This window comes from Pteropus medius, unplaced genomic scaffold (genome assembly GCF_902729225.1).
Source record: "Pteropus medius unplaced genomic scaffold, Ma_sr-lr_union100, whole genome shotgun sequence".
Taxonomy (NCBI): domain Eukaryota; kingdom Metazoa; phylum Chordata; class Mammalia; order Chiroptera; family Pteropodidae; genus Pteropus; species Pteropus medius.
Window position 1 is genome coordinate 2550581 of NW_024353905.1, and position 26208 is coordinate 2576788.

The 26208-nt window shown below is 37.5% G+C and overlaps 1 protein-coding gene across 1 annotated transcript in view; it reads left to right on the plus strand.

The window, feature by feature from the left end:
* NBDY (negative regulator of P-body association) overlaps positions 1 to 26208 on the plus strand; it is an 88110-nt gene that overhangs the window by 17811 nt on the left and 44091 nt on the right. The gene's annotated exons all lie outside the window — the stretch shown is intronic.

Genomic DNA, 26208 nt, shown 5'->3' on the forward strand with positions numbered 1-26208 from the left:
AGGTAGTTCTGTAACAATATGAAGTTTCCTTTTATTACCGCTTTTGTTGGGACCCAAACGTTTTGATATGTTGTGCTATCAGTATCATTTGTTTCTGTGTATTTCTTGATTTCTATTTTTATTTCTTCTCTGTCCCAGTTATTCTTGAGTAGTATGTTGTTTAATCTCCATGTATTTGTGGTTCTTTCCACTTTCTTTTTACAGTTGATCTCTAGTTTCAAAGCATTATGATCAGAGAATATGGTTGGCAAGATTTCAAACCTCTTATATTTGTTGAGGCTATCTCTGTGTCCCAGTATGTGGTCGATTCTTGAGAATGTTCCATGTGCACTAGAGAAGAATGTATAAGCAGATGTTTTGGGATGGAAGGCTCTGTAAATGTCAATTATGTCCAGTGGTCTAATGTGTCATTTAAGGATATTATTTCCTTATATATTTTCTGTTTGCTTGATCTGTCCATATCCAACAGTGGTGTATTTAGGTCCCCTACTATGTTAGTGTTTTGGTCTGTATTTCCCTTTAGTTCTCTTAGTAATAGATTTACATATTTTGGGGCTCTCTGATTGGGAGCATAGATATTAATAAGTGTTATGTCTTCTTGGTATATGATTCCCTTTATCATTATGAAGTGTCCCTCAGTATCTTTCTTTACCTTTTTTATTTTGAAGTCTATTTCATCTGATATGAATACCCCTACTCCAGCTTTTCTCTGTATGCCATTTGTTTGAAATATCATTTTCCGTCCTTTCACTTTGAGTCTATATTTGTCTTTGGAGCTGAGATGTGTCTCCTGGAGGCAGGATATGGTTGAGTTTTGTTTTTTATCCATTCTGCAACTCTGTGCCTTTTTATTGGTTAGTTCAGCCCATTTACATTTAGTGTGATTATTGATATCTGAGGTCTTCTTGTAGCCTTTTTGTCTTTTACATTTTGGTAGCTCAGTGTTTCCATTGCTTCCTTGTCCTTTTGTTTCTATGTTCTTTATTTTGGTTGGTTTTTGTGGGTTTTCCCTCTGGTTCTTCTTGTGTTATGTTATATACTTGAGTTTTGAATCTTTGGTGTGTGGTTACCATTACGAATATATTAAAGATATTTATACACGTATAGTCATCCTTTTCCTTCTGTGCATGCCTTATCTCTATTTCCCCTTGCGAATTTGGATCTGCGAATCCTCCCTTTTCAGTCATTTTGGTCTTCATTTGTGTCTATGTATGCTGAACATTTATTACTATCTTGCTATAGCAAATCTCTTATTTTAAGCTTATAATGCCTTGTTCCTAGTAAGGGTTGCACTCTTCTGCTTTTATCAACTTGCTAGTCACCTTACTCCTAATTATGATTTATTTTTTTATAATTTTGTTTTAGGTAAACTGACCCCTTTCAGTATTTCCTGTAGTGCAGGCCTCATAGTGGAGAATTCCCTCAATTTTTGTATGTCTGGAAAAGTCTTAATTTCTCCTTCATATTTAAAGGAGAGCTTAGCTGGATACGTTATTCTAGGCTGATAGTTTTTTTCATTTAATAGTTTAAATATTTGATTCCTCTTCTTTTTGGCTCGTAAGGTTTGTGCTGAAAAGTGAAAATAATCTAATGGGTTTTTCTATATAGGTTACCATTTTCTTTTCCCTGGCTTCCCTGAGTATTTTGTCTTTGTCGTTCGTTTTTGATAATTTTAATACAATGTGTCTTGGTGAAAGCCTTTTGGGTTGAGATAATTGGGTGTTCTGTTGACTTTTTGAATTCCATGCTCTATCTCGTTCGTTACAGTTGGGCCTCATCAAGTATTTGTCTAAAAATGCTTTCTCATCCCTGTTCATTTTCCTCACCTTCAATAATGCACATTATTCTTATATTTCCTCTCCTGATGGTATCTGCTAGTTCTTGAATTTCTCTTTTTATTATTTTTCATTATTTGGTTTCTCTCTTTTTCCTTCTGATTTATTTCTAGATTTCTGTCTTCGATATCACTGATCCTTTCCTCTATTTGGGGGACTCTATTTTCCAGGCTTGCTATTTTACTTTTCAACTCTTGCAGTGTGTTCTTCATCTCCAGAAGTTCTGTTTGGTCCTTTTTGAGCATTTCAGTGTCCTTGCTCTGCTTATCTAGATGTTTTTTTCAGTTCCTGAAATAGTTGATATGACTCATTTCGGAACTCACTGAGTTTTTCCAGAAGTGCCATTCTGAATTCTCTGTCATTTAAGTCTCATATTTCTATGTCTGTAAGCTTATTTTCTGGAGATTTTTCTCTTTCTTTCTGAAATGCCTTGCCACCTTGGTTGTTCATGGTATTTAATGGACTGTTTCTCTGCCTGGGCATTAATGGAAGTGTATTCTGCATTTTTTTTTCCAGAAAGAAGATTTATTATATAAAGGTCTCTCTTTAGCCTGCTGAAAAGAAGGTGTTTTCCAGTGGCGTCTGAGCCTTTTGGACCCCTTCTTTATATAAAGCCTTAAAAATGCCTTTTTATTTTCTGATAGATATTTAATCACACTCACTACCCTCAGCTTCAGTCTCTGTCAGAGTTAGCAACAGTTTCAGGTAGCGTTTGCTTTTATCCCCCTGGTTCTCCACGGGGTTCAGTATGGGCAGAGGGGCCCTCTGGGTTGGGCATTGTGGGTTGTGGCTATGCCTCAGTTTTGCACCTTTGGCCAGTAAATATCAGTGGTAGTTTTTCTGCCATGTCCCTTCTCTGTTTCTGCCCTGATGACTGGGCCCTGCTGCCGGCTCACCGTGGGGAGCTCATAGCTTACCCAAGCATGGCTGTTCAAGGAATTTGCCCTTCTTTCTCCTCTCTGCGTCCTCCTAATGGTAGCTCTGGCGTCTGCAAGAGGAGCTTCTTTATTTCTCCCAGTCCACTGCCTGACACCCAGGGTTCTGACCTGTGGTAGCTCTTATGCACAGATCCCACACTCAAACATGCTGGTGTGCAGTTTGGGCGTTTTTGTTGTTGTTGTTGTTATCGAGTTTTAGATGTTCATTTTATTGTTATTTCAAATGGAGAGATCTGGGGATGTCTCTTACTTCATCTTGTTTCTTGGCACTAACTTCTGTGTTCTGACTGGATGATTTATTCATTGATATTGTTGCAGGAAGTGACACCCGATGGATGAAATTGGATGCTCAGAGAATTTTGTTAGAGGAAGGAGAATTTATTGGCCAGTGTAGCGTGTGGGGTTAACAACTCTATGCATGAGCTTGCTTTGGTTAGATTTATTACAGTTCGTATACCTCTGCCATATCCATGCAAGGGATTTGTGATTCCTTTGTCTGAGGTTTCACGTACGCTTCATGACTCAGGATGGGAAGGGGAGCTTCAGGTTGGGGGCTGTAAGGGGAAGGAATTTCCAGACCACTGGTGTTATCTATTTACAGGTCATTTTGCCTTGTAGAACCTGTGACGTTGGTGTTATAAACACTGTTATAGGATTCTCGAAGAGACTGGACACTGAGGCTATAAGCAGAAGGTAGCACTTACTGATCCAGCACCTTCTCAGTGAATTCCTATCCAAAGGCTGCACTCTAATTGTAATATAATAAGCAGTTTTACAAAGTCTTGTTATTCCTACACAGCTACAGAGATAAGAACATTAGTTGGATAGCAAGCTATGAATCAATATATGTGAGCTGGAGAGTCCTTGAGGTGGGGGAGATAGCTATAGAAAAACATGTTAGCTGGAGAGTCTTGGAAGAGGGAGGGAGGGCAGTCAGGAATGGACTTTAACCGGCTGAGTTGATCATTTCTACAAGTCCTTTCCTTTGCATTTTTTCAGAAGCCTCCTCTCCTCTCTCAGTATAAGTGGGGTATTAAAGTTCTTAACTATTACTGCATTACTATTATTTTCTGCCTTTATGTTCATTAATATTTGCTTTGTATACTTGGGTGCTCCTATGTTGGGTCCATAGATATTTACAATTGTTATAGACTCCTCTTGGATTGACCCCTTTAACATCAAGTAAAGTCTTTTTGTCTCTCTTTTAATATTATATATATATATATACATATATATATATTTTTTCAATTATAGTTGACATACAATATTATATTAGTTTCCAGTGTACAACACAGTGATTAAACATTTATATAACTTACGAAGTGATCATCCTGATAAATCCAGCACCCATCTGACATCATACATAGTTATTACAATACTACTGACTATATCATTTTACATTCTTTGTTTTGAAGAGTATTGCATTTGACATGAGTATTGCACCCCCAGCTTTCTTTTTTTTATATATTTGCATGAAATATCTTTTTCCATTTCTTCACTTTCAGTCTGTGCATGTCTTTTGATCTAAAGTGAGTCTCTTGTAAAGAGCATATAGGTGGGTCTTGTATTTTTATCCATTCTGCCACCTTATGTCTTGATTGGAATATTTCGTCTATTTACATTTAAAGCAATTATTGAAAGGTATGTAATTTTTGCCATTTTGTTAATTATTTTTTAGTTGTTTTGTTTTTCTTCCCTGCTCTTTTCTTCTCTTGATCTCTTCCCTTGTGGTTTCCTGGTTGTCTTTAGTGTTTTTGTTGTTGTTGTTGACTTTTTTTTTTGATTTCTAGCTCTATTTTTGAAAGTTTTTGGTAATCACGAGGTCCATAAGTATCAATCTATATGTATAACTGTCTATTTTAAGCTGATACATGTTTAAGTTTGAGCATGTTTTAACAGAACTACATTTTTATTCCTCCACACTTTATGTTCTTGATGTCATATTTTAGATCTTTTTGTTTTGTATATCCTCTTACTACTTATTGTCATTATAGTTAATTTTGCTATTCTTGTCTTTTAACCTTCACTCTAGCTTTTTAAGTGTCTGATTCGCTGTTTATTAAGTATTTACCTTTACCAGTGAGATTTTTTTATTTCTGGTTATACTAAAAGAAGACACTTTAACATTTCTTGTAAGGCTGGTTTTGTGGTTTTGAATTCCTTTAGTTTTTGCGTTTCAGAAAAACTGTTTATCTCACCTTTAATTCTGGATGATAACCTTTTCCAGTATTCTAGATTGTAGGTTTCTTTATTTCAGTACTTTAAATATATCCTGCTACCCCCTTCTGCCAGTAGAGTTGCTGCTGAGAAATCAGCTGATAGCCTTATGGGTTTCCCTTGTATGTGACTTGTTGCTTTCCTCTTGCTGTCTTCAAGACTGTCTCTTTATCTTTAACTTTTGTCATTTAATTTACAATATGTCTTGATTGGTCTCTTTGGGTTTATCTTTTTTGGAATTCTGTGTGATTTCTGGACCTGGATTTTATTGTTCTTCCTCAGGTTAGGAACATTTTCAGGCTTTATTTCTTCAAATAAACTTTCTTCTCCTTTTTCTCTTTTGCTTCTTCTTCTGGGATCTCTGTAATGTGAATGTTTGTGTGCTTGGTATTGTCCCAGAGGTCCCTTAAACTATTTTTGCTATTTTCCCTTTTTGATGTTCTCATTGATTGATTTCCACTATCCTCTTTCAAGTCACTAATTCATTCTTCTGTATTATCTTATCTGCTGTTGATTCCTTCTAGTTTATTTTTAATTTCAGTTATTCTATTCTTCTGTCCTGAATTGTTCTTTATTATATTTTCCAAATTTTTGTTGAGGTTCTCTCTAACTTCCTCTGTTTTACTCTAAAGTTTTGTGAACGTCCTTATGACCATTACTTTGAATCCCTTATCACACAAATTACTTATTTTCATTACACTAGGGTTTATTTCTGTCTGGTTTTTTTTCTATGAATTCAGTGAAATAGCTTTCTCTTCCAATCTTGAAAAAGTGGCCTTGTATAGAAGCACTTTCTGTGTAGACTCTGTGTGCCAGGTGGTTTTGTCAGGCCATTTGGAGTCAAGTTGGGTACATGAAGTACCTGGGGCATTGCCTGGCTGGGGCCACAGTGGGTTTGGTGCAGAGTAGTCCAGTGTGTTTTCACTTGCAAGTGGCTCCCTGTTGGTATGGCTGTCCAGGTCTAGAGTGGGCTCTGGGTGGTATCACCAGTGTGTGTGTGTGTATGTGTGTAGGCATCCAGCAGTGCCCCAGCTGTCCCAGGCAAGCACAGTCCCTGGACAGAGCATCTCAGTATGCATATGCATGCGGCATCCCTTTCCTGGTCTGGTTTTTAGGGGTGAAATGGACTCTGGGTAGGTTGTTCCAGTGTGAATACTTGCAGTCGCACCCTGGATATTCTGGGCCAGAGTGGTCTCAGGGTGGCGCTGCTGGGAAGGTGCTCTAGCAGCTTTGAAGGTCTGCTGTAGCACCTGGATAGAGGTCCTACCTGCACTATCCAGGTGGAGGGAGAATGTAAACATTTGTGTTCACCCGACCTCCAATTCTGGAGTGATTCCGAAGATCGCAGTGAGCTTTGGTGGTTCCCCAGCCTTCTCTATGTGGTTTCTCTTTTTTGTTTGATGTGCAGAAGATGTTCAGTCAACTTTCAATTGCCAGGATGAATTCCTCTATATGTATATGTATATATTTGGTGTGTTTGTGGGAGGAGTGATGTCAGAGTCCTCCTCTGCCACCATCTTGGACCGGCCTCCAGTGCCATACTGTTTTGATTACTATATTTTTGTAGTATACTTTAAAATTAGTGTCTCAATATTAATATCTAGGCAATATTCCCATTTGACCAATTGTCCCAATAATGTCTCATAGCTATTTTCTTTTCTTAGTCAAAGTTTCTATCCAGGATAAGGCATTGCATTCAGTTGTCGTGTCTCTTCAGTTTTTTTTTAAATCTGGAACAGTATAACTTATCTTTGTCTTTCATGATATGGAAAATTTTTTTTTTTAAATATGAGAAATTATTATGCCCCTCAATTTAATTCATGTGCCATTTCTTTATTATTATTTTTTGGTTATGCATTTTGGCAGGAATACTGGAGAAGTAATGTGATTTTGTTCTCAGGGCATCATTATCAGTGGCACATATGCTAGTTTGACTCCTTAGAAATAATGTTAACCTTGATTACTTGGTTAAGATAATGTTTGCTAGACTAATCCACTCTAAAGTTATCATTTTTATTTTTGTAGTTAATGTTTATGCTGCAGATACTTTGAAACTGTGTACATATCCTGTTTCTCATCAAACAAAAATCCACTGGTTTTGATATCCATTGACAATTCTTGACTGAATCAGTTTTTACTGTAATGACTACAAAATGGTGATTTTCAAATTCCAGAATTTTTTCTGCATTTATTAGTTTATATTACTTAAAGGAAGAGCGTTTTTGTCTATACATTTTTAAAATTTATTTATGTTATTTTGGACACATAGATTTTTACTTTATTTCATGAATATCTTATTGTTATCATTATTCATTGTCCCAGATTTATCCAATGGTAGCCCATTCAACTGCCTTCTCTCTTATGATATAACCCCATCATTTTTTGATATATACTTTGACTTCGACATACTTTTACTTCCTTACTTTCAGGCTTGTTTTGTATTTCCCGTCTCATTAATCATTTCTTTATGGAGCTTGGGTACTTTCTAATGGGAAATGATATTTAGAAACCAAGACATAGGTACATGGATATTTTTTTGCGTAACATTTTATTTTTTCTATTTAATTACACTTAGTACAGACATTATGATTTATATGATGCTGATTATTTAGTATTTGTTGATATTTGCTTTATGTTGTAGAGAACATGATCAATTTATAAGTGCTTCATGTGTACCTGAAAATATTTTGTATATTCCAGTTACTGTGTAGGGTTCTATAAATATCTATTAAACTTGTTTTCAATATCACTATTAATTTTGGGTTTTTTTCCCCACCCCTAAATCTATCAGTTATGGAGAATGGTAGATTTAAAACTTACAGTGATTGTGGACTTGCCAAATTCTTGTAATTCTGTAAATTTTTGTTAATATATATATGAGGATCTATTGTTATGTGCGTACAGGTCAGAAATGGATCTTTTACCATTTTTAATGACCTGTTTTACCTTTTAGCATTTAAAGCTTGTTTTGTTTGATAGACTTTCCTTTGCTTGGATGGTATTTCTTTTTTCCATCCTTTTACTTACATTCTTTTTTGTTTCTTTTATTTTTCAGAAAATGTTCTGCCAAACAAAGTGAATGCATTGATTTATTTCTGAATTTAACAGCAGGATTATAATTAGCAGTAAAGATGATCTTTACATCTCAAACATTACTTTTCTTTACTAACTTTTTTATATTGTAAAATGTCAACTCTTTAGAAAAGTCAAAATGCATCCTTTAGGTAGATCCATCGCTTTTTTATTTTATTATACACATACACTTTGTTTTACTGAACCATTGAAAATAACTTGCAGATACCATGACATTTAGTTCTAAACACTTCAGTGTTTATCTTCTAAGAACAGTGGCGTTACTATTATCACACTCAGAGAAATTTAACATTGATATAATACTATTATCTGATATACTGTCCATATCAAATTTCCCCAGTCGTTGTAACAATACACTTTATAGTTTTATTTGTTTTGATCCAGGATCCAGTCAGGCATCATGCATTGTACTTAGTTGTCATGCCCTTTTAGTTTTTTATTATTATTTAATCTAGTATAGCACCTTTCCATCCTTTTAATTATTTATAATGTTGGCATTTCAGATGGGTCTGGGCAGTTGTGCTGCCTATGTTCCACAGTCTGAATTTATCTGTTTTCCAGTGATTAATTTAAGTGATTTTAACAACAAAACTACATAGATGATGCTGTGGTCTTTGCTGCTGCATCACATCATAAGGCACAAAATGCCATTTTGTCCCATTCATTATTGATGATGCTAAGTTTGTTGACTTTTTAAAAAGACCTTTAAAAGAGCACTTCTAAGGTCACAATAAACTTGGGAAGAAGGTACAGAGATTTTTTTCATCTTACCTCCTGCCTCCACATGTGTATAGCCTACTCTACTAACAACATTGCCTACCTGAGTGTACAAATTATGTCATAATTGATGAACTTACATTGATATATAATCAGTCAAAGCCCATAGTTCCATTATTGTTCGGTCTTGGTATTATATATTATATGGATTATAACGCATGTATAATGACATGCATTCATCATTGTAGTATTAGAGTATAATTTCACTGCCTTGAAAATCCTCTGTTCTCTGCCTATTAATCCTTTTCCTCTCAACCCCTGACAATTACTGATCTTCCTACTGTCTCCATAGTTTTACCTTTTCCAGAATGTTCTGTAATTAGAATCATATAGTATGTAGCCTTTTCAGATTGGTTTCTTTCCCCTTAGTAATATGCATTTTAGGTTCCTCCATGTCTTTTCATGGCTTGATAGCTGATTTCCTTTTAGTGCTGAATAACATTCTGTTATCTGGATATACTAATTTATTTATCCATTCATCTGCTGAAGGACATCTTGGTTGCATCCAAGTTTTGGCAATTATGAATAAAGCTGCTATAAACATCCATGTGCAGGTGTTTGTGTGGCTGTAAATTTTTAACACCTTTGGGTAAATGTCAAGAAGCACAATTGTTTATGTTTATACTTTTACATTTATAATTATATTATATTCACACAAACATACATACATATAAATTTTTCTGAACCATTTGACAATAAGTTGCCTCATGACTCCTAAATACTTCAGCATGTGTTTCCTAAAGACCTATTCATTTTCACCAATTATGCTAATAAATGGCCTTTAGGACATAAAAAAGAAAAGTAAATATGATCCAGGATCCAATCCAGAATCCTATGTTGCATTTAACTGTCACATCTGTTTAGTTTTCTTTAATCTGCAATAAATTCTTAGACTTTCTTTGTCTAAGAAAAATATTTTTGAAGATAAAACAGTTATTTTATAGAATGTCCAACAATTTCAGCTTGTCTGATGTTTCCTCATAATTAGATTCAGCTTATAAACTTTTGTGAAGGAATACCATAGAAATGATGTTTTGTCCTTCAGTGTATTATATCAGGAGGCACATGGTGTCAGTTTGTTCTATAACTTGAACTTTTAATTTCTTCTTACAGAATGCTGTTCAGGACATTTCAGAATGTAAGGCTTTGATACCCTTTGCTGATTTCATGGATAACTAGGTAGATACTTTTTACTTTCCCCTTAGGAAACAGTCACATTGTTTTGGATATAGGTGGAATTGTATTTTATAAATAGCACCTCGTTCCCTGTCTAGGTTACCTGCTTGGGGAAGTGCTCATCATTAAAGGGAGTTCTACTGTGTATTCTGCCACCATATTTTCCTGCCTCAAAGCATTTACCAAGCCTGACTGGTGTCTGTTTTCCTCTCTCAGAAGAGTTTTGTCACTATTCACGTGCAGAGTCTTCTTAACCACTTTTCTCTGTGAGCTTAGCCAATTTTTTCCCTTTCATTATGGAAGGACTGTTCTACATTACTATCAATTGATCATTTTTAAAAGGAAAATATATGATTAAGTTCCTTTCCTGATAATCATATATCCTGTCTTTTATCCTACCATATCATATCAATCCTTTGTCTTTCTTAAAAGTTCACCAGCATTTCTTTTTTTAAAATTTATTTTAATTAGTTTCAAGTATACAGTACATTGATTAGACATTTATATAATTCATAAAATGATCCCCTCAATTGCTCCCTCCCTTCCCTGACCCTCTACCTAGCCAACATGTTAATGCTAACTGCATTCCCTATGCCATGCTCCCCATCCCCATGACCATCTATCGGTTACAAATTTGTGCTTTAGCCCTTCACCCCATTCTCCCAGCCCCTAAACCCCCTTCCCTCTGTCTGTCACCAAATTGTCCACTGTATTTGTAAGTCTGTTTTTGATTAGTTTGTTCTTTTGATTCTTTAGATTCCGCATATAGTAAAATCATATAGTGTTTATCTTTCACTGTCTGACTTAAAGAAATCCCTCCAACATTTCCTGTAATACTGGCTTGGTGGTGATAAATTCTTTTAGCTTATTTTTGTCTGAGAAGCTCTTTATCTGTCTATCCACTCTAAATGATAGCTTTGCTAGATAAAGTATTCTTGGTTGTAGATCCTGGGTCTTCATCACGTCGAATATTTTTGCCAAGCCCTTCTGTCCTGCAGTTTCTTTTGAGAAATCAGCTGCCAGTCTTATGGGTGTTCCTTTATAAGTAACTATCTGTTTTTCTCTTGCTGCCTTTAATATTCTTTCTTTGTATTTAACTTTTGGCATTTTAATTATGATGTGTCTTGGTGTGGGCCTCTTTGGATTCCTGGTTTTTGGGACTCTCTGAGCTTCCTGGGGTTTTATGTCTAATCATTATTTCTACAGGTTAGGGAAGTTTTCCATAATTATTTCTACAAAGAGCTGTTCAACATCTTGATTTTCTTCAGGTATGCCGATCAGACAGATATTTGGAGCCTTAATAGTGTCTCATATGCTCCTTAAATTATTTTTATAGTCTTGGCATCTTATCTCTCACCATTCTGATTGAGTGTCCTTGGCTTTCCCATCCTCTACATAGGGCATTTGATTCTTTTCTTTATTCATTTTGGTTATTCCTTTGCTTATTCTATTTAATATACTTCTCATCTCAGATAATGTGTTCTTCATTTCAGACTGGTTCCCTTTTAAAATTTCCATTTCCATTTTATGTTTTTTATCTCTTTGTTGAAGTTCTCACTGAATTTATCTACATTTCCCAAAAGTTCATTGAGCATTTTTATAACCAGTGTTTTGAACTCTGCATATATTAGATTACTTTACTCCATTATATCTGAATCTCTGTTCTCTTCTCTCATATGGTTTCTGCTTCTTTGTCTTCCCATTTTGGCTGTCTTTCCGTGTCTGTTTCTATGTACTAAGCAAAGCTCCTAAGTCTTCAGGTCTTATTAGTGTGGATTTGTGAAGTAGGTATCCAGTGGTAAAGTCCTGAGATGGGTTCAACTGCAGGCTAAATTTAGCCCCAGCCTGTCCCTCTGGGGCCACCTGTTAAGATTCAGCAAGCAATCCACAGATGCTGTGCTTCTAGTTGCCTCAAAAGGCCACACCAGAAACTGAGGCTAGCTGCCTCCAGTGTGAGTCTAGGTGCTGCTCAGCAAGGAGCACCTGAGTCACTGAGGCTATACCTGGATGTGGTTTGGGTGGGGCCATGAGTTGGGGGAGGCAGAGTTTCAGGGAATCCTCTGGGTGGAGCGACCTCTATTATTCAGTTTGATGACATCACGTCTATGGCAGTGCTGTGTCCGCTCACTGGGAGTGGAGAGGGCTCAACAGGGAACAATGGATACCGCCAGCACTTCTGTACAGAGTGAGTCATGCTTTGGCCCTCACTCTAACAATGTCTCCCTGTAAGTCCCTGGTGTCCCCTGCATGCAGCCTAATCGGCACTGGTACTTAGAGTGAAAAGGTCTGTCACCATGAAAATTAACTCACGGACATGGCCTCTTAAAGAAGCATCTGCAGCTGCCACTGCTGCAGCCTCCTTCTCACTCAGCCGCTCAAGACAGGGCAGCCCCGCATCCTTGACCTGTCCTACCTTCTGCTGTTGCAGGGTGATTTCTTGGATTACTCCCTAGTTTTATGGCTTGTTTATCTAGATCTCTGGCGATTTGTCTTGCTATTTGCTCCTTGTTTCCATCAGAATTTTGATTTGGTCGCCAGAGAGATGAACAGAGCCTCTATTATCTATGCCATTTTTTTCCTTCTCCCTCGCATTTCTTTATTTAAAATTTAAAAAAAGTTACTGTGGTGACCTTGATTAATAAGATTATATAGCTTTTTCAAAGTTTACAGTTCTATAATACTACATCTATATATTGCATTGTGTGTTTACCACCCAAGTCAAGTCTCCTTTGGTCACAATATAGTTGATCCCCTTTACTGTTATCTGCCTCCCCCTTCCCTCTGGTAACCACTAAATTGTTGTCTGTAGGTATGAGTTTTTGTTTGTCCTCTTTGTTGCTTTCAGTTTTACATCTCACATGAATGAAATCATATGGTTCTCAAATTTTTCTGTCTGACTTATATTGCTTAGCATGATTATCTCAAGATCCATCTATGTTTTCACCAGTGGCAGTATTTCATCTTTTCTTAGGGCCAAGTAGTATTCCATTGTGTATATGGATCACATATTCCCTTTAGCCAGTAATCTATAGAAGGACACTTTGGTTTTTTCCATGTCTTGGCCACAGTGAATAATGATGCAGTGAACATAAGGGTACATATATCTTTATGAATAAATGTTTTCAAAAATTATAGGTGGATACCCAGAAAAGGGATTGCTGGGTCATATGGCAGACCTAGTCTCAATTTTTTGAGGAAGTTTCATACTATTTTCCATAATGGCTGTACCAATTTATATTCCCACCAGCAGTGTATTGAGGGTTCCTTGTTCTTCACAACCTCTCCAACACTTGTTATGTCTTGTGTTGTTGAAAATAACCATTCTAGCAGGTGTGAGGTGGTATCTCGTGGCTTTGATTTGGGTTTCCTTAATAGCTAGGGAAGTTGAGAATCTTTTCATATGTCTATTAGCCATTTGTACGTCTTCTTGGGAGAAGCATCTGTTCAGGACCTCTGCCCATTTCTTAATTGGATTGTTTTATTGTTGAGTTGTATGAGTTCTTTGTATACTTTGGGCATTAACCACTTATTGGAGGTATTGTGTGCAAATATATTCTCCCATTCTGTTGGTTGTCTTTTTGTTTTGTTGATGGTTTCTTTTGTTGTGCAGAAGCTTTACAGTTTGAGATATTCCCATTAATTTATTTTTGCTATTACTTTTCTTGCCTTTGAGGTCAAATTCATAAAATCCTCTGTAACACCAAGGTCCATAAGTTTAGCACTTAAACATATTTTTTTAATGCTTATATTTTTATTTTTTCAATGACAATTGACATACAATATTATATTAATTTCAGGTGTACAATTCAGTGATTAGGCATTTATATAACTGATGAAGTGATCATCCCAGTAAATCCAGTAACCATCTGACACCATACACAGTTATTAAAATACTACTAACTATATTCTCCATGCTATACTCTACATCCTCATGACCATTTTGTAACTACCAATTTGTACTTCTTAATTCCTTTTCCCTTTTCACCCATAGCTCCAACCCTCCACCCATCTGGCAACTATCAAAATGTTCTCTGTATCTATATGTTTGTTTCTGTTTTGTTTGTTTGTTTATTTTGGTTTTTAGATTCCCCATGTAAGTGAAATCACATGGTATTTGTTTTTCTCTCTCTGACTTATTTCACTTAGCATAATACCCTCTATATCCATCCATGTTGCTGCAGATGGCAAGATTTCATTTTTTATGGCTGTAATAATGGAGTAATAGTCCATTTTATATATGTACCACTTTTGTTTTATACATTCATCTATTGATTGAAACTTAAGTTGCTTCCATATGTTGGCTATTGTAAATAGTGCTGCAATAAATGTGGATGCATATATCTTTTCAAATTAGTGTTTTGGATTATTTTCAGATAAATGTCCAGGAGTGGAATGTCTTAGACCTTATTTGTCTCTTGTTATAGCCTTTGTTTTAAAGTACATTTTGTCTGGTACAACTATGGCTACTCCAGTTCTTTTTTTGCTTTCATTTTCATTAAATGTCTTTTTCCATCCTTTTAATTTCAGTCTGTGTATGTCTTTTGATCTAAAGTGAGCCTCTTGTAGGGACAATATACAAGTGTCTTGTTTCATTATCCAGTCAGCCACCCTATGTATTTTGATAGGAGCATTTAAGGCATTTACATTTAAAGTAATTGTTGATATGTAGTTATTGCCATGTTATTACTCACATTTTTGATCTTTTATTTCTTTTTCTTAAAGAAGTTCCTTTAACATTTTTTATAATTCTGGTTTGATGGTGAACTCCTTTAGCATTTTCTTGTCTGGGAAACTCTTTATCTGTCCTTTGATTCTAAATAATAGCTCTGCGAACTTTCAGTCAAGATGTCGTAGTAGGTAGACACTTTGCTCACCTGCCGTCGTGACCACATCAAAATAACAACTAAATTACAGAACAACCATCATTGGCAGTTGCCTGAAGTCTGGCTTAACAGAAGTCCTACAACTGGGAACACAGAAGAAGCCAACTCCAGATTGGTAGGAGTGGCGAAGATGCAAAATGGATGGAACCCACAACCAAATGTTGTGGTTGAGAATTGAGAGGGATAACTCTCCCCTGCAGAGGTCCCCCATGGAGGAGCGAGGGGCCCTGACCCAACACTGGGCTGACTAGCCCAGGGTTTCAATGTAGGGAACAACAGTCACCACAACTTTTAGCTGTGAAAACCAGTGGGGATTGTGGCTGAGTGTGGTGGAAGGCTGTGGGAGTCTAGCTGTTCCTCTTAAAGGGCCCATGCACAGACTTACTCGGTGATGGACTCACTCACTTTGACCTCCAGCACTGGAGCATCTGCTCGAAAAATGCCAGGGACACATGGGGAGGACATGAATTATTCGGCTTCAGGATAAGGGCTGGAGGGGCAGCTTTCTCTCAGACAAAATTGCTGGCAAAATCCATCATTCCTTTGTTGAGCTCTCTCCTTCTGTAGTGCAGACACAGGTGGATGCCATATGAATCTCCATCAACCTGGCTAACACAGGTTGCCTCATCCAGGAGACTCCCTGAGACCCCCTCCCCTCCCAATATGCAGTCCCACTTAAGCAGCCTCAAGTGACTTTTCCATACAAATGCCCTGTCTTGGCTCATGCTTCAGACATTCCTAAAATCTCAGAAAGGTTTACAAAACTCAAACATGTAGCATCTGGCCTTGGTATGCTCTGTACCTCTTGCTGAGCAGCACCAAGCCCAGCACTAGCAGCAGCTGACATTGGTTTCTGGCTTGGTCTTTCGAGACACCTATAAGCCCAGCACGGATGGCAGCCATGTGCGGATTGCTTGGTGACTCTTACCAGGTTACTCTGAAAGTGCACAGGCTGCGGCTAAACTTGGCCTGCAGCAGGAACCCTACCAGGAGGTCCTGGGGCCAGCACGCCTGGTGGCCAGCTTCCACTGGAGCTGGAGCACCACCTGGTGCTGTATCCAAGGACAACACACCCGAAAGGCAGAATGGGCAAGCACCCGAGCCTGGCTAAAGCAAATTCTGCTCTGGCGAGTCACTCCTTCACTGGCCAGTCCTCATATTAATCAGCCTGAGGGTCATTCCCTCCCACTGATGTGCAAACAGCAACCAAGGCTCAACTACCCACACAATCAGGAAGGCACACACAACCCATACAAGGGACACACCTGGAGCTTCTGGCTCAAGTAATAACTGGGAGACTGCACCACTGGGCCCCACAGGGCACCTACTTATAAGGCCACTCTACTAAGATCATGAGACATAGCAGCCCTACCTAATACATAGAAATAAACACAGGGAAGCAGCTATAATAGGGAGAGAAAGAAACATGCCCCACATGAAAGAACATGGCAAAGTTCCAGAAAAAGAACTAAACAAAATGAAGACAAGCAATCTACAAGATTCAGAGTTCAAAACACTGGTTATAAGGATGTTCAGTGAACTTAGGAGAAGAGCAGATGAACCCATTGAAAACTTTAACAAAGAGGGAACAAAAATGAAGAGAAAAAAACATTTTTAAAAAAACATTCAGAAATGAAGAATACAATAACTTAAAGGAATACATTACAGGGAATCAACAGTAGATAGATGAAGCAGAGGATCAAGTCAGCAAATTAAAAGAGAAGATAGCAGAATATACCCAATCGGAACAGCAACAAGAAAAAAGAATCCAAAAAAAATGAGAATAGTTTAAAAGGCCTCTGAGACAACATCAAGCATACCAACATTCATATCATTGGGATACCAGGAGAAGAGAGGTGAATGAATTGATGACCTAATTGAGCAAATAATGAAGGAAAACTTGCTGATTTTAAGATTCTCGACTTCTCTTTAACTTGTGGCATTTAAATTGTTATATGTTTTAGGGTGGACCTCTTTGGGTTCATCTTGTTTGGGACTCCGCACTTCCTGGGCTTTTATGTCTATTTCCTTCGCCAGGTTAAGGAAGTTTTCAGTCATTGTTTCTTTAAATAGGTTCTCAATTTCTTTCTCTCCTCTCCTTCTGGTACCCATAAGATACAATTTAGGGCACTTTGGTTGCTTCCATGTCCTGGCCACTGTGAATAATGCTCCTATGAACATTGGTGTGCAAATGTCTTTATAGATATGAGTTTTCCAGTCTTTGGGTGTAAATACCCAGTAGAGGGATTGTTGGATCATATGGTAGATCAAATCTTAATTTTTTGAGGAACCTCCATACTGTTTTCCATAGTGACTGTACCAATTTGCAGTCCCATCAGCAGTGCATGGAGGTTCCCTTTTCTCCACATCCTTACCAACACTCGTTTGTGGAATTATTGATGATGGCCATTCTGACAGTTGTTAGGTGATATCTCATTGTGGTTTTAATTTTCATTTCTCTGACGATTAGTTATTTTGAGCTTCTTTTGATATGTCTATTTGCCATCTGTATGTCCTCCTTGTAGAAATGTGTATTCAGGTCCTCTGCTCATTTTTTAGTTGGATTGTTAGGTTTGTTGTTGTTTTTTTTTTTTAGGTTCAGGGTGGTTTCCCACAATTTGATATTAATTTTTTTATCAGACGTATATTGGGTAATATCTTTTCTATTCAGTATGTTGTCTTTTTGTTTTGTTGAGGTTTCCTTTGATGTGCAAAAACTTTTAGTTCAATGTAGTCCCATTTTTTTCTTCTATTTCCCTTGCCTGAGGAGATATATCAGAAAAAAATATCACCAAGAGCAATGTCAGAGAACTTACTGCCTGTTTTCTTATAGTTTTATGGTTTTGCATCTTAACGTTTAAGTCTTTAATCAATTTTGCATTTTTTCGGTGTAAAATGATATACGGTGTAAGATGATAATCCAGTTTCATTTTTTGCACATATCTGTCAAGTTTTTAAAATATAATTTATTGAATAGACTGTCTATACCCCATTGGATTGTCTTGCCTCCTTTGTCATAGATTAAATGATCACACAGGCATGGGTTTATTTCTGGGTTTTCTATTTTGTTCTATTGATCTACATGTCTGTTTTTATGCCAGTACCATGCTGTTTTGATTACTATAGCCTTCTAGTATAGTTTGATACCAGATAGTGTGGTACCTCCAACTTTGTTCTTCTTGCTCAAGACTGCTGTGGCTATTTGGAGTCTTAAATGGTTCTATATAAATTATAGGATTATTTGTTCTAGTTCTGTGAAAAATACCATTGATATTTTGATAGAGATTGCGTTGAATCTATACATTGCTTTAGGTACTATGGACATTTGAACAATGTTAATTCTTTTTATCCATGAGCACATTGTGCACATTTTATGATTCCATTTATTTGTATCTTTTAGTTGTTTTCTTCAATGTTTTATAATTTTCCTGAGTATAGGTCTTTTACTTCCTCAGTCAATTCATCCCTAAGTATTTTATTTTTTGATGCAATTGTAAATGTGATTGTTTTCTTAGTTTCTCTTTCTCATAATTCGTTATTGGTGTATAGAAATGCAATCAATTTCTGACTTAATTTTATATCCTGCTATTTAATGAATTAATTAATCAGTTCTAATAGTTTTTCAGTGAAATCTTTATGGTTCTCTTTCTATAGTATCATGTTATTTGCAAATAATGACAGTTTTACTACTTCTTTTCTAATTTAGATGCTTTTGTTTATTTTTCTTGTCTGATTTCTATGGCTAGGACTTTCAATACTATGTTGAATAAAAATGGTGAAAGTGGAAATTCTTTCCTTGTTCGTGATCTTAAGGAAAACACTTTTAGCTTTTCCTTGTTGAGTATGTTGTTAAGCTATGGGTTTGTCATATATGGCCTTTACTATGTTGAGGTACGTTCTCTCTATGCCCACTTTGCTGAGAGTTTTTATAATAAAAAAATGGCAGATTTTATCAAACCCCTTTTCGCATCTATTGATATGGTCATATGATTTTTATCCTTTATTTTTTTATGTGATATATCATATTGATTTGAGGACATTGAACCAGAGTTGCCTCCCAGAAATAAATCCCACTTGTTCAGAAATAAATCCCACATGGTGTGTGATCTTTTCAATATGTTGCTGAATTAGGTTTGTTAATATTTTGTTGAGGATTTTTGCATTGATGTTCATCAGGGATATTAGCCTATAATTTTCTTTCTTTGTACTGTCTTTGTCTGGCTTTGAAATCAGGGTAATAGTGGCCTCATAAAATGAGCTTGGTAGTCCTACATTCTCTTGAATTTTTGGAATAGTGTGAGAAGGATAGGTGTTATTTCTTCTTTGAATGTTTGGTAAAATTTACCGGTGAAGTCACCTAGTCCAGGACTTTTGTTTTGAGTTTTTTGAGTACCATTTTGATTTTATTAGTAGTACACAGTCTGTTAAAGTTCTCTTTATCTCTTGATTCAGTCTTGGAAGACTGCATGTTCCTAGGATTTTATTCAATTCTTCCAGATTGTCTAATTTGATGGGATATATTTGCTCATAGTATTTTGTTATAATCCTTTGTATTTATGCAATGTCAATTTGTCATTTCTCCTGTTTCATGTCTGATTTTATTTATTTGTGTCCTCTCTCTTTTTTCTTGCTGAGTGTGGTTAAAGGTTTATCAATTTTGTTTATCTTTTCTAAGAGCCAACTCCTGGCTTCATTAATCTTTTGTATTTTTTTAGACTACTTTGTTTATTTCCACTCTTGATATTTATTATTTCCTTCCTTTTACTCACTTTGTGCTTTGTTTGCTGTCCTTTTTATAGTTCTTTTAAGTGTAGAGTTAGATTGTTTATTTGAAATAGAGAGTTCATTAGCAGCCTTGGTCAAGCAGAAGAAAGAATCTGTGTACCTTTAGATAAATCTCTTGAAAGTATCCAGTCAGAGGAGAAAAAAAGAAAAGGGAAAAATGAATGGGATTCCCAGTCCAAACGTTTGGCCTAGTCCAGAAGTTAACAAAATAAAATGAGCTCTGTAGTTCCTCTTGAATGGCTGTTTCAACTCCAATTTAAAGTGGCTCTTTTCTTGTCATTTTTCACATTTTCCCCTTTTGTTCAATATCTTTCTTTGAATTCATCGCTGTTCAACCATTGGAAAGCAATGCTGGTCATTTATTAAAAATTTTCATTGATCGTTCCTTGCCAAGAAGGCTCATTTCTTGTATGCCATGTCACTGCCTATCCTTCGTCAGGAGAAAGGCTAATTCCTAGTTTGTCATAGCCCACATAGGAAGGAAAGTGGTTTCCATGGGATACTTTAGGGCACATTTGAACAACAAGAACACCAAAACAAAGAAAGACTTGTTGTCGAAACTTATGAAATAAATAAAGTTTACTGTAGTTCAGTATAGCTATTTAAATCATTTTCTATCTTGTCATTTATTTGGTTCTTTAAGGTATTATAAGTATCAGAGCTTAATTCAAAGAATCGGGGGTACTAGTATTCACATGGAGATCTTATAGCCCTGTGAAAGACAGTAAAGGCAGAATTTAATAATAATTATTCTTAAAATTACAAACAAGACACTAATTTCAAATGCTACAATAGTTCTAAATCGTGTGGCTATACCTGAGGGTAACCAAATAAACAGTTGAAAAGACCAAGAGATTTCTCGAGGCATCTGTTATAATCAGTGGGCCTGCTCTCTCTGTAAATATTTTTCAACTAATCCTGAGCATTTATCCAAGTAAACAGGTGGTTTTAGAGATGGCACAGATGTCACTTCTTGTGCTAGAATATATAAGAGCAACTTGGTTATCCAAACAAGCAGAACAAGTTAAGGAATTTTTTTTCTTGAATAGCCATTGTTTTGGCAATGGATACAGTAGTATTCCATAAAATTCTAGATAAATTCCTGATCGTAGATTTGTGTTGACACCTCACAATGAAAGTAAAATTATCTACAATGGTTAAAATTAATAAGAAAAGGAAGAGTAAAGGCATGCATTATACACCTTTTGTCTGGAGTCTTGGGTTAGCTGTGTATATCAGATATGGTTTGCTTTATTTCCAGGAAAGTTTAAACTTTAAATCATCTGTAGAGGTACAGGTCCATTCAGGACTTAGTTTCTTTCTCAGATATCATACGTGGGTCCAGGAGTCTATTTGAAGTTTGGCAGTGTAAGGATTGGTTAATAAGACTTGTTATGGTCCTTTCCATAATAGTTGTAGAGAGTCTTAAGGGAGATTTCATTTTCAATAGACCAAGTCTTCAGGTTTCATGGTATTTCATACTGTGAAAAGATTTTACTAAAGCATGGTTGTTTTCAACAGAAACAATTAGTTCTTACAATGTTAAAATATATCTCCTTTTGTCACCTGTGTAACAAAGGAAGCAGAGGCAGATGCATTGAGAGCCCAGTGATTATTTCAAAGGTTGACAGTTTATGGGTTCCAAAAGGTATGGATTTAAGAGTTAGAAAAGCTAATGGCAGTGATTTTAGCCAAGGTTATTTCTGCAACATACAATATTTTAAGATAAATTTTGACTGATAATATTATACCATGACATATAAGAATTTTAGTTATTTTATATAATTTTTAGAACACTTATATTAATAATATTCACTCTTGCAGTATAACCTAAGATGGTTTGTCATCACTGTTTAACTGTTTCTCATGTAATTTAACATATCAAATAAGTATAATTAGTTTAACGTCTTTCTTTTTATAAGAGAGAACAGATCCTTTGAAATGTTTCAAGAGCCCTATGAAAATACCAAAGTTACAGGTGAAAAGGACTTTATTTAGAATTTTATTCTGGGAAGATTCTCAAAAATATCAAAAAGTTTTAAAACACTTGATCAACTAAGATCATAAGTCACTGTAAAACAGTATTTAGTTATTCTTTTATTCTGTTATTCATAGTGATAATTAGACTTTTCAGGTAAATACAGAAATTTAAATATTTGTAAGTACAATTTACCTCTTTTGATTTTGAAAGACCTAGTTTACTTAAGTAATCAAAGACCTGATGATAAAAAGCACGGGAAATCATTTTGATAAAACAAAACATTTTTCGAGTTCTGGGCAAGATGGCAGAGTAGTTAAATGCTGTGCTTAGCCTCCTCCCATGACCACATTAAAATTACAGCCAAATTATAGAAGAGTCATCCTGGAGAACCAACTTAAGACTAGCTAAACAGGATTCCTATAACTAGGATATAAAGAATTGGCCACATAGAGACTGGAAGGGTGAAGATGTGAAACAGACTGGCCCCATACACATGTGTGGAGGTTGAGCATCTCAAGGGATATCTCAGCTGTGGAGGTTCCCCGTGAGGATCAAAGGGCCCCAGACCCACACTGTGCTCAACAACCCAGGGTTCCAGTGCTGGGAGGAGGAATCTCGAAAACATCTGGTTGTGAAAATCAGCAGGGATTTAATCTGACAGGGTGAGATGGAATACTGCTAGAAACCTAGGAGTCCTCTTAATAGATCTGTGCACTGACTCATTTGCAGGCACTCACCCTGGGCTCTGGTGGAAGGATGGTGACTCAGGAGGTGCCAGAGACATACAGGGCGGGGGCTAGAGGGACAGAAACCATTGTTTCTGTGTTGAACTGTCCTACAGGCAGGTGCCATCTTTCCTGTGTTGAGGCCTCCCTGCACCCAGCCACATCAGAATCTTCATTGGTCTGGTAGACTCTCGTTCTACCATGGTGACTCCCTGAGACCCCACCCCACCCAACTCCTGCACCACAGGAGGCACTTTCCACACTAGAACAAACAGCTCCACCCCGGGGTCCATAGGAGGGTCTTTTAGCAGCAGGCAGCCTCAGCTTGCATGTCACCTGAGTACTTTCAGTGCCATGCAACCAGACCTAATATGTGCTGCAGTCTTTCTTGGACATCTCTCGGGGGTCTGTAGTATCAAGGTGGGTGCCTGCTGTCCTCAACATGCTCTGGGTATTTTGTAGAGTAGCCCTAGGCTCAGCACTTACGTCAAATCTGAGTCTGCGTTAACCTGGTGAACAGCACTCACCCCATTGTGGTAACTCCATGAGATCCCACTCAGCCAATTCTCTTAACATCTGAAGCTCATACAGCAACTGAGATTTACTGGCAGCCAACAGGAAACAGCAGACCTCGGGATGCCCTGGGCATTTTGCTGAGCTGCCCTGTGATACTGGTCCAGCCGGCTTTGGTTCACAGTGTGGCCTCTCCCACACACTTCCAGGTCCAGCACAGGCAGCGACCAACCACAGATAACTTTGTAGCTCCTACTGGGTAGCCCTGGGCTGGTCATGGGCAGCAGCTAACTTTGCCCTGCAAGGGATCCCCTACCAACCGGCCACTGAACCAACATACCAAGATGCCTGCTTCAGACAAAATACTACTGGATTAGCACCACAAGCACCACAAAGGAGCCTGATGGGGAGAATTATGCTACATGGGATCAACCCCCACACTGCAGCATATATGCTATGCACATGGCCAAGCCTCAAGCCTCAGCCTGAGGGTCATTCTCACCCACTGATGTGCCAGCAGTAAGCAAGATACAACTACAACAGGAAGACAAACACAGAAGAAACACTCCTGGAACACCTGTCTCAGATGATCAGGGAGACTGAACCAGTGGATCTCAAGGACAACTACTACTAGGGCCACCCAGCCAAGACAGGGAGACATAGCAGATCTATCTAATAGATAGATACAAACACAGAGAAGAAGCCAAAATGAGAAGACAAAGAAACAAATCCCAAATTTAAAAAAAAAAGGAGAAAACTTCAGATAAAGAACTAAATTATATGGAAACAAGCAACCTACCTGATACAGAGTTCAAAACAATGGTTATAAGGATAATCAATGAATATAGTGAGAACTTCAACAAAGAGATAGTAAGTCAAGATGGCATAGAAGATAGATACTGTGCATACCTCCTCTTGTGACCACATCAAAAACATAGTGAAACTACAGAGCAACTAGCACATGAAGTCACCTGAAATCTAGCTGAACAGAAGCCCTACAACTAGGGACAAAAATAAGATTACCTCAAACTGGTAGGAGAGGCAGAAATGTGAATGGCCTGGTCCCACAACCACCTGAGGAGCGAGGGGTCCTGGCAACATGTGGATCGCCCCAGCCCAGGGTTACAGTGCCAAAAAGAGAAGTCCCAACAACCTCTGGCTGTGATACCAGTGGAGGTTCCCGTTGAGTGAGACAGAGGGCTGCAGGAGTCACAGACATTCCTCTTAAGGGGCCCATACCCAGACTCATTTGGTGATGGCCTCACTCGCTCTGAGCTCTAGTGCCAGGGTGGCTGCTTGAGGAGCACCAGGGACATATGAGGAAACACTGAGTTTTAGGCTGGGCGAGGACTGGAGGGGGAGCTTTCTCCTGGAAAAAAGTGCTAGCAGTATCCATTGTTCCTTTGATGAGCTCTCGCCATTCCCGGTGAGAGGACGCAGGCGCTACCATATCTGGGTCCATCAATCTGGATAACAGGTCACCCTGCTCAGGTGATTCCCCGAGACTCTGCTTTTCCCAATGTGCAGGCCCACCCAAGCTGCTACCAGTGGTTTATTTTGTACAAATGGTCTGTCTTGGCTCTTGCTGTGGACTTTCCTAAAGTCACAAAGACTCACAAAACTTGAAGAAGCAGCATCTGGCCTCTGTATGCCCTGTAACACTTGCTGAGCAGCCCCAAAACCCGCACTAGTAGCAACCAACCTTGGTTCTTGGCTTGGCCTTTCAAGGCACCTATAAGCCCAGCACCGGTGGCAGCCATCTGGACATTGGTTGGCGACTCTTACCAGGTGAGCACAGGCTGTGGCTTAACTTGGCCTGCGGTTAGACCCTTCCCAGGAGGCCTTTGGGCCAGCAAACCCAGTGGCCTACTTCAACCAGTGCTGGAGCCAGAATACCACCCAAGGCCGCATCTGAAAAAGAAACACCCAATGGACAGAATGGGCAGGCACCGGGGCCTTTCTGAATGAATCCTGCTCCAAAGGATCAGCTACAAATGAAACTGCAAATGAAAACACTCAACAAGATAAAGAGACAACCATCTGCATGGGAAAATATATTTGCAAGCAATGCCTCCGATAATGGCCTAATATCCAAAATATACAAAGAACTCATACTGTTTAGTAACAACAAAAAAGCAAATGTTCCTATCAAAAAATGGTCAGAGGACCTGAACAGACACTTGTCCCTAGAGTACATACAAATGTCCAACAAATATTTGAAAAGATGTTCAACATTGCTAGCTATTAGGGATATGCAAATCAAAACGACAATGAGATACCATCTCACACCTGTTAGAACAGCTATAATCAACAGGACAAGTTATAGCAAATATTGGAGAGGATGTGGAGAAAAAGAAACCCTCATACACTGCTGGTGGGACTGCAAATTGGTACAGCTACTATGGAAAACAGTATAGAGGTTCCTCAAAAAAGTAAGAATTGTTCTACCATATGATCCAGCAGTCCCTCTACTGTGTATTTACACTAACTTGAAATCTCATATCCAAAAAGATATTTGCACACGGTGTTCATAGAAACATTATTCACAGTGGCTAAGACATGGAAATAACCGAAGTGTCCTACAATAGATGTATGGCTAAAGAAGCAGTGGTACATATATGCATTGGAATACTACTCAGCCATAAGAGATGAAATACTGCTATTTGCGACAACATGGATAGGCCTCGAGATAATCATGCTAAGCAAAATAAATAAGAGTGAAAAAGTTGAAAATCACATGATATCACTTGTATGTGGTATATAAACCGAAAAGTAACAAATGAACAGGACAAACAGAGACTCATGGACATGGACAATAGACTAGTGGTTTACCATAGGAGAGTGGGAGGGCTGAAGGGGAAGTTGTTGGGGCAAAGGGGCTCAAATAGTTGGTGATAGAAAGAATCTAACTATGGGAAGTGAACACACACTGTAAATATACATATGCCTTACTTTTAAAATATACAGATGTAACTTCTTTGTCAAACAATGTCATCCTAAATATAAATACATAAATAAATTTTAAAAATTAAATTGCTTTAATGAAAAGAAATATATCAAAAATCAAAATAAATAACGTAAAAACAATAAAGTTGTTGGTCAAATTAAGAGCTTCCCAGTCCAAAAAATGCTAAAAGGTTTCATCAGCACCAAGCCAATTACAAGAAGAGTCAAAGGAACTACATTATGATGGAGGGACAAAAAGTATATAAATATGAATAATCAAATGGCAATAACTATGTACATATCAGTAATCAATCTAAATGTAAATGGATTAAATGTTCT